At 41.3% G+C, this 8149-nt stretch overlaps 1 long non-coding RNA gene across 1 annotated transcript; it reads left to right on the top strand.

Annotated features, from left to right (window-relative positions):
• The first annotated feature begins 5074 nt into the window (after nucleotides 1–5074).
• Nucleotides 5075–7894, top strand: LOC131502762 (uncharacterized). Its single transcript, XR_009257169.1, has 3 exons — nucleotides 5075–5182; nucleotides 6586–6874; nucleotides 6973–7894. It is a non-coding gene; the product is annotated as an uncharacterized LOC131502762 (long non-coding RNA).
• Nucleotides 7895–8149: the final 255 nt, after the last annotated feature.

Below are 8149 nucleotides of genomic sequence, written 5' to 3' on the forward strand. Positions count from 1 at the left end.
CTCTGAGGGGGCAGTGCTTAATCTGGTTAATAAATTGGTGCTAAGTTGCTAATTGTTGATAAACTATTACTCTTCCAGATAGAACCTAGATGGCCTTTATATGTTGGGCCACAGGATTTCCATTTTAGTAGAGATCTTTAGGGCATTAACTCCAAAGGAAATGGACACCGTGAATTTCATGTCCTATGGCATGGCCAATAGAGAGATGTTTCAGGCTGAGTTTTCTTGCATATCTCAGGCACACTAGGTAGGCAGTATCGCTAGGCAAAATGTGAATTCAGTGGATAACCTGAAGTGATATTCAGAAGTGTTGGGCAAGCTGGAGAAGCGTATTTATAAACATTTCAATTTTTTAAAAATATTAATGACACTATTTTAACATTTTGTAGAATGCAACTCTTACCTGCTCTCCTTGTTGTACACTTCTCTTTTGCTTTCTTCCCAACGTTGCTGTACTTATTTAAATTTATTGTTCTGTAGAATAAATTTATTTGCATCTTTGTCCAGAAACAACCAGAAAGTCTTGGCGTGGTTAGCTTCAGTCATACCTTGATCCAGGAGCTCCTATTTTCAGGCCCTGGCTACTCTTCTCCTCCTGCGCCATTATTCAGTAATCTTAAATGACCCTTGACTTTTAACCTCTATATCAAAAAAATTTTTTTTTAACTTTAAAAAAGCTATCTTAATTTTTGAAAAATTTAATTCAGGTATGATTGACATAGAACATATTCATTTGAGGTGTACAACATAATGATTTGCTTTGTATATATTGTAAAATGATCACCACTGTAAGTCTAGTTAACATCTGTCACCATTTATAGTTACAAAATTGTTTTCTTTTGATGAGACTTTTTAAGATCTACTCTCTTAGCAACGTTTAAATACACAATACAGTACCATTAACTATAGTCCCCATGCTGTACAAAATAGTACAAAAACTATTTTGAAATCATTTTAAATTTGTGAAAGAGTTTCAAAAGTCATTCAGAAAGTTCTTGAATACCCTCATCCCGCTTCTAGTAATGTTAACTTCCTGGGTGGCAAAAGTACAATGCTCAAAACTAAGAACTTAATACAGTTGCAATCTAAATAAAAAGACTGAGGGTCGCCATTTTTTTTCCATGGAAATCTGCTTCAGCATCCAGTTGAGGATCTCGCGTCTTACTTAGATGTCACATATCCTTAGTCTCCTCCATTCTGTGACATTTCCTTAACCATTTTTGTCTCTAGTGACCTTAATACTTTCAAAGAGTACTGATCAGTCAGTTTGTAAAACATCGCTCAATTTGAGTCTAATGTTTTCTCATGATGAGACTGAGGTCATGCATTTGTGTTAAGAATACCTCAGAAATAGGGGCGCCTGGTGGCTCAGTCGGTTAAGCGTCCGACTTCGGCTCAGGTCACGATCTCGCGGTATGTGAGTTCGAGCCCCGCGTCAGGCTCTGGGCTGATGGCTCGGAGCCTGGAGCCTGTTTCAGATTCTGTGTCTCCCTCTCTCTCTGACCCTCCCCCCTTCATGCTCTATCTCTCTCTGTCTCAAAAATAAATAAATGTTAAAAAAAAAAATTAAAAAAAAAAAAGAATACCTCAGAAATAATATAGACTCTTCTCAGGCCATCATATTGGGGGTACATGATATCAGGATGTCATATTACTGGTAATGTTAATTTAACATGGTGTCAGCCAGGTTTCTCCAATGAAAAGTTAACAATATCTCCCTTTGTAATTAATACATATCTTGGGGGAGATACTTTGAGACTACACAAATATCTTATTTTTCCTCAAACTTTTGCCCATTAATTTTGGAAATCATCGATTGATTTTGCCTGCAACAATTTTTACTGTATTATTCTAATAGTAATTTTCTAGTTCCCTCATTCCATCTATATTTATTGGCTGGAAGTTTTCTGTAAAAAAAGCTGTCTCTTCTCCATTGATATATTTATTCAATTACTTATTGGTATCATTACCAATAAATGTCCAGGACATGGACTTTTATTTTATTCTATAAATTACAACCTGACTAGTCACGTTGTACATTTATTTTATTCTGTGGACATTTATGGACATTTATTTTATTCTATACTGTCATTATACAATCCAATAATGTCATTATTTATTTTGTTTTTCAAATGGTTTATCTTTGGCTATTGGAAGCTCTTTCATGCTTTTTGATATGCCTCCATCATCATTATTATTTTTTTTTTACATTTATTTAATTTGAGAGAGAGAGAGAAAATGTGTGAGGGGGAGAGGGGCAGAAAGAGAGAGAGACACAAAATCCAAAGCAAGATCCAGGCTCTGAACTGTCAGCACATAGCTCCATGCGGGGCTTGAACTCAAGAACCATGAGATCATGACCTTAGCCAAAGTCAGACGCTTAACTGACTGAGCCACCCAGGCACCCTGCCTCCATCATTGTTGTTGAACCCTTCCCAACTTTCTAGCACTTTGAGATGCAACAGACTCATATGTTTTCTCTTTTGTAGTCCCAGAATCAATCATGTCTCCAAGGAGCCCTGGTTCCTTTTGTTGGAGAATGGTATTTGGAACCCAAGATCTGGGTGCTTAGTTATGCTTATCATTCCTGGGGTGTCATTGTGTCTAGGCCTTCTCAAAAACAAGGCTATGAAATACACTAGCTCATGCACACACACACATATTTATTTCTGAGTATATCAGAAACCTATCCATCTATTTGGGCACGTATTTTATTTATTTGTCTGTCTGTCTATCTATCTATCTATCTATCTATCTATTTTGAGAGAGAGAGTGTGAGCGGAGGAGTAGGGGAGAGAGAGGAAGAGAGAGAGAGAGAGAGAGAGAGAGGGAATCCCAAGCAGGCTCTGTGCTGATAGCACAGAGCCCAATGCAGGGCTCGATCTTACCAATCATGAGTTCATGGCCTGAGCCGAATCAAGAGTCTGATGCTTAGCTGACTGAGCCAATCAGGTGCCCCCATTTGGGTACATATTTAAAAACCACAAATTCATACTAGTACCTCTAATATCAATCCAAAAATCTTGCGGTTCATTTAACCTCCCTTCTTTCCTTATTTTCTTAAATTAGTTTATTTCTTTTTAATTTCTTTTTAATTTTTTGAAAGAGAGCAAGAGAGTATGCATTCATGTGAAAGTAGGGGAGGGGCAGAGAGGGAGGGAGGGAGAGAATCCCAAGCAGGTTCCACACTCAGTGCAAAGCCCAACACGGGGCTCGATCCCACAACCCTGGGATCATGACTTGAGCCCAAATGAAGAGTCGCACGCTAAACCGACTGAGCCACCCAGGCGCCCCCTTTCTTTCCTTATTTTTAACTTTTTTCTCTGACAGTGAGAAGCTGGACTCTCATTATCTACACTATATTTACCTATTTTCTCAAGCCTGGTATAAACATATAAAGTTGTGACCAAATTGCTTCTTTCTCTTTCCTAGGAGTTCCAGAAAAAGTTCCAAGATTGGTTCTTACCGGGCTGGGTTCTGTGCTCATCCCTGATCCATTTGCTGTGGCCAGAGGAGTGGATCAAGCTGATGAGTCAGGCCTGAGATACATGTCCACTCCTGAGACGGGGTGTGTGTGTGTGTGTGTGTGTGTGTGTGTTTGTGTGAGACTGTCCCATCTAAACCATAAGGATTAGTGTAGATGAGGGGTGGTTCTCGGAAATTAGAGTCCAATTATCAGAAGAAAGGGAAATAATTCTGGGCAGGTTAAAACCACAGAAGTTCACTGCTCCATCGAGTGGGACAGTAGTACAGCAATGTCAATACTGAGAGAGGTGAGGGGTGGAGGACTGAAGCGTAGGAATACTTGCACGGATGCAAATGACTGCCAAAAGGTGAGTTGGTTTTTCCTTTTTTTAAAGTATGTACAGTTGATAAGAAGGGGAATATTACCCCAATTTAGCAAGAGTCATTGCCAGGCCTTGTTGGCTGGACCTACTTTAAGAAGAAATAAAGAGAAGCTTGCTTAACATGATGCTTTTTGTCCAATTTCATGCCGAAATTCCATGAAATGGCTGCTAGGTTCTGCTTAATTCCAACAGGCTTCTCTACCCAAGATTTGGGCAGCTGCCACAGGGAGGGATCAGTCAAGCCCTCTTGAATGGCTGGCTGCAGACTTTGAGATCACTTTTTTTAATGTTACTAATCAGCGGCTATACTTGAAGCTCCTATAGAGTAGAAAAACTTCAAACTTCAAAATTGTTTGCAACGCTGGAAAGCCACAGAAACATTTAAGTAAGATGTAGAGTTGTTGTTTGTTTTGTTTTGTTTTGTTTTGTTTTGTTTTTTAAAGGTACAGAGTCGGTGGCTGCTATTTCGTCTTGGGGTGTGAATTTGTTCTAAACCTCTTCGGGTGTTGCTCCCTTTTTACTGCCTTTTGTCTTATTAATACTTCATTTGTATAGAAACTTCCTTAATTAAACAGTGCATTTCATTAATCTAGCATGCGGCTAAAAATCACATCTTAACGAGATTTTATATCTCCCAGCCTTTTTAAAAAATCAACTGCCTCTTTTAAGGGGCTTGGCCCTTTTTCTCTTCTGGGTTATTAGAATGTGTCTACTATGGAATACAACAGCCTTTATGCAGCAACTCAGTGGTTTAATCACAATGCAAAAACAACATTGCTAATCTGAACAATCTACATGGATGACAACTCATTGGAATAACTATCAATTAACAACATAATTGTCATTTATCCGTTGCCAACATTAAAATAGGCAATTGTTACTTCTATGAGCCTTTTGTGCTTTTTTTCCCCCTTCTCTTCACAGGGTGTGGATATAGGGCAGGGACCTGGGTTGAAAACTTGAAACTGACGACCAAGTTACTTGCTGTTTTAATCATTGAATCATCTTTCTTATAGTTGTTCTGAAGTAAAACAGTGGTCCTAGTCATAAAATTTCATGCCAGGCTTGGCAGGTCGACCTTGCTTTGGTTCTGAAGTCTCTATAGCATCAAACGTGTTGCCAGGTCTATATTCTCTCTAATCAGGGGCTATTATAGACAGAGCATGACATGCGAGTTCTCTCCCATTTTGTTCCAGCAAAAGATCATGTCAAAGAAAACCCAGAGTCTGCTTTTGCCAGTGCAGCTGAAAAGAACTTAGCCCAGCAGCCTCGGACAATGACCTCCGTGTTTTCCTCTCTACGCGATTGCAACATAGAGACCTGAGCCTCTATAGGTGAGTGGGCAAAGATAGAAGGAAAAGAATCAGGGTTTGGTGGAGAAGGGCGCTGTGAAGATCAGACGTACCATGACCACCTTATGAGTTGCCTATCTTTCTGTCTCTTAGCAGAAGACGGGTGGCAGGGTGGAATTGGGTTCCTGGTCATGCAGGATCCCCTTCGGGAAGAGCTGCCTACAAGTAAGACTCCAACTTGTGTTTGGGCACAAATCACTTCACGGTGAAGTGATTTCTAGTGAAGGCCCAGAAGTAGCGAGAATAAAAATTAGCACATACATCCAACCGGCTCTTTTGCATTGGGCCAATTCATCCACACATCATCGCCCCGTACTTCTCCGTTTGGAGACAGAAGTTTGACTTGGAACTTGCAACAAACATTCACTTCCTCCTTGGGGGGCACCATAGGGGAATGGAGAAACAGGGTTTTGAGCCAGACCCCAGGTATTGGAATAGCAGCACTTCGAGCTACGGCCAGGGGGTGTCCAGGCTCCTTTCTTGGGTCTTTAATTTCTTACCTCTAAAATGATGAGAATCATTCCACTTTGCAGGGTTGTGTAGAGGATTAAGTGCACTGATGGTGCTTACGATGGCCGGTTGCTATTAAAGAGATAGCTACAAGGGCGCCTGGGTGGCTCGGTCAGTTAAGCGTCCGACTTCGGCTCAGGTCATGATCTCACGGTCCGTGGGTTCGAGCCCCGCGTCGGGCTCTGTGCTGACCGCTCAGAGCCTGGAGCCTGTTTCAGATTCTGTGTCTCCCTCTCTCTCTGCCCCTCCCCTGTTCATGCTGTGTCTCTCTCTGTCTCAAAAACAAATAAACATTAAAAAAAAAATTTAAAAAAAATAAAAAAATAAAGAGATAGCTACAAAGACACTTTTACTGACCTAAAGATGTTTAAGTTAATGAAATAGCCTTGCTTCTTTGATCTTAATGAAAGGGAATTTAAATTCTTAAAAATTAAAAAAAAATCCTCAAGGAGTGATTACATTTTAGAGCTCACTTTTGGAATTCAGTGGGCTGTTATTGTTATTACTATGCATAGTAACTTCAATAGTCAGCTCCTGAATCAAGCTTTTCTGTGCAGCTGGATGGGTGCTGTCGGTAAGCGAGCCAGTTTTGCAAACAGAGTGTGACATGTGCAGGTGGAATTTAATAACAATATAGCAAATATCCTTTGTCTTCCCCTCATGGGTGCATCATTTGATTGTTTATAGTATAGCCAGCATTCCAAAGACAGCAAGAACGCTTTCTTGTACTAATTTAACCGTTGTGTTTTGGAGAAGATATAGCTCTGCTTTTTATGCCCCTTTGGCTTAGGGTTGGGGGAGGAGGGCGGCGCTTTTTACATGCCAAAGAACAAGTTTTCCGTTTATGTAATGTTTTGCCTATTTTTCTTCTCTAGACGCTTCCCTGAAGCCAGCCCATTGTTGTGCTAGTCACTGATGACCCTGGTGATTCTGGCCGCCTGCATGCTTCTCCCGCGGTGTGGGAAACACACTTTACCTTGTGGCTCCGCCCTTCAAAGGTTCTGTTTGCCGCACGGAAGAACTGTTGACTCTGCCAATCGGGAACGTCTCATTGCATCCTTTTTCCACACCATCTGTCTGACCTGGACCCATTCCAAACACTACGGCTCTGCTGGCAGAATGGTCTTCCTGCTACAGAAGTTGTGTAATCTGCTAATTGACAGGGTAAGGAAAATTTGTATTTGGGTTACAGCTGAAAAGTTGGATGTTTCTTTGATGGGGCTTTAAATACTGACATATGCTGCACTGGTTTTTGATTTTAGGCATCCCGTTTGTGCATAATCACGCACTCTCCCCTGTGTTCTCTGCCTCATTGAGAATATGGCATCCTTCGGAGAAGAACACCGATGTGGTCTACCAGAGAATTATCCTCTACCTGGTGTACTCATGAAGCAACGATTTTATTATTATTATCTCTTTGTAGTATGAGACAGATGGCAAAGCAGGAGTTTGCTTTACTGAACGAGATGCAGTGTTGGTCACGGCAAATCGCCTGGAATGGTTAATATCTTCAGTCGCTGTTGTGTCTAATGAGTGTCTTCGCTTTGGTACAAGGCCTGGTCCTACACTCAGCCCCTCATTTAAGTGCCAAGTTGTTGTCGATCCTCTTTTTGTGCCCATAGGCTAAGGGTAGAAGAATCCTAGAGAAGGAAATATCTTTAAAATCGCGCTGTTCAAGAGCACCCTTGGGGTCATCCTTCTCTTAAAATTGTGCTTTTAAATCTTAGCGTGAGCAAACCCCACGTCAGCAGGCGTGGTCGTGCGCAACAACGAGACCCGTGTCCCTAAAGCACGAGCCGCTCTACACGGGAGCTACCGGCACATGTTGGGGATAGTGCACGAGTTGGGGGTGATACCAAGGCTCTGGCCTCCACAGGTCCCTCTCTCAGCTGTACCCCTCGACCCGCGCTGAGCAATGCTCAGCGTGAGGAAAGATGAGAACGGAAGAGGGCTTCTTCCCTACCTTTGAAAACTTCAAAGACGTCGTTCCCAATCTGGTTCTGATGATCCATGTCTCAGTGCAAAGCATCCATAAAGATCTAAAACCTGTGCACTGATCAGAAATCGTTTTTGGAAATTCGGATTTAATCCCATGAGCCAAATGATCACTACCAACAGCGATCAGGGAAAACCAAAGTCCACAGCAAATTTTCATTTGGCAAATGCATAAAATGTTCAAAAGAGCAGAGGTCTCATTTACATTCCTTCCTCTCATATGGGATTTTCTTCTATATTAGTAATTAAAGGGTGCAGGCTATAGAGTGCAACTATATCACATAATAGCCATCGGGGACGCACTAACAACTTCCTTGAAGTAACGCACACTAGGGTGTTTATGGTTCAGTGTCACATTGACTCTCTTTGATCTAAATTAGGATTCATTGGCAAACTCACAATAGGCTCCACATGTACCCCTCTCAACCTCTTTCTTTTAATCAT

The sequence above is a fragment of the Neofelis nebulosa genome, chromosome 2, assembly GCF_028018385.1.
Source record: "Neofelis nebulosa isolate mNeoNeb1 chromosome 2, mNeoNeb1.pri, whole genome shotgun sequence".
NCBI classification, from domain to species: Eukaryota; Metazoa; Chordata; class Mammalia; order Carnivora; family Felidae; genus Neofelis; species Neofelis nebulosa.